General features: G+C 31.1%; 1 long non-coding RNA gene across 1 annotated transcript; it reads left to right on the forward strand.

Annotated features, from left to right (window-relative positions):
• The first annotated feature begins 289 nt into the window (after nt 1-289).
• LOC107637983 (uncharacterized) lies at nt 290-1,247 on the forward strand. The gene is made up of 3 exons (XR_001619663.3): nt 290-450; nt 797-890; nt 1,107-1,247. It is a non-coding gene; the product is annotated as an uncharacterized LOC107637983 (long non-coding RNA).
• The last annotated feature ends 352 nt before the right edge of the window (nt 1,248-1,599 follow it).

The following is a 1,599-nucleotide window of genomic DNA, read 5'->3' on the forward strand; positions in this document are numbered from 1 at the left end:
GTGAGAAATTCTGCTTAATACCGAATACACCCCCACCCACACTCTCTCCCTTATCTTTTCTGACCGCATGGCTGCTATCCTCCCTGTGTTTCGCCCTCAAACACTCACCGCCGCTCTCTCCTTCTCTCTTTCTCTCTAAGTTTTGTCTCAAAATTTTGTTCTATTAATGATACTTAATTGGAATGTCGTCGTTGAGAAAATCACTAAAAATGAAGCAACTGACGATGTGATAGGTGTCTTTGGGACTTTGGAGGCTATAAATACGTGTTGGCATGGGTTATCTATATGTACAAAAGGGAATTTGAATTATTTCTACCCAGCCAAAGAACAATTAGTATTTCATAATAATGATAAGGGCCATCTTTGTTGCATTCTTGCTTTTGTCTTATATTCTTACATTCTTTCTCACACCAACCGTAGCTAATTGTTCTGGTACTTCTGGATTCGTCGGTAAGACAGTCTTCCAATCTCAGCAGACACATATGCCTATTAAATTTTGGCCATAAATTAAACTTCTTAATTTTCTGACGGCTACAACAAAATTTAGATTTCTGGTCATCATCATCATAATCATCATATATGCATACTTTTGGATATGTCCTCTACAAATATTTACAGTCATTTAATTTATTTTGTGAATTAAAAATTAAAAATAATGGACTATAAAAATATTGAATTGCATATTAATTAAGCTTTGAACATATGTAAAATATTTCGTTTATTATCTATTTCTTTTGTTATTTTCGCTTATCGTTTTTGTGACGTTTCCTTTTATCTCTCTTTTAATCCCGAGAAGGAACACGTAATCCATTTTGCACTAAAACGCGTGTGTGTGCTTGTCCTCGTCATTCTCCTGAGACGCATCCAGGCCACGGCTAAGAACTTAAGAAGTAAGAATCCGTCGTTTATATATATAGAATTAAATTCACCTTTTACTTTTACAGTTTTACTGATTGAAGATTAGTATCCCCTGGAAAGAATTACTAATCTTCACTTTATAAGATAAAAGTTCAGTAAAGATTTGGCAACTTTTATTCTTTTTATTTATTTTTTTTTTTATAGGAGACGAAGATTATTAATAATTTCTTTTATATATTCTTCACCAGTTGACATGGACGGAAAGAACCTCGCCGGGTACGAACCGGATATGAACGAATAAATTGGATCGATCTCCGCAACACTATTGTTCACAGCAGTCATATCATACATCAAAATTATTCAAAGTGTAGTTCGTATTATCTGTGAAATAAGACGTAGTGACTTCTTGTTGACGATTGATTAGTTGTAATGGATTCTGGATACGAAGTGTAATATTATTGGCAGAGAATGCAAAAGTGCCATTAAAATTTATTATTTTTGTTATCAGTTAATAATAATTTTTAAAAAAATGAAATAAAATATATTATTAGATTGTTAATTTGTTACACTAAAAAAATTAAACTAAAAAAATTGAGTTAATGGCTAAGTGATAGTCAAAATTAATAAATTTTAATGATTTATTACTATTTTTTTTATTTTAATAAGAAGTGGAGATTTTTGGGAATTGATCCTCTCAAATTTTTTTAATAATTGAGAGAGTAAAATGTGATGTTTTATTAT

This window comes from Arachis ipaensis, chromosome B4 (genome assembly GCF_059453495.1).
Source record: "Arachis ipaensis isolate K30076 ecotype BB chromosome B4, ASM5945349v1, whole genome shotgun sequence".
Classification (NCBI taxonomy): Eukaryota; Viridiplantae; Streptophyta; class Magnoliopsida; order Fabales; family Fabaceae; genus Arachis; species Arachis ipaensis.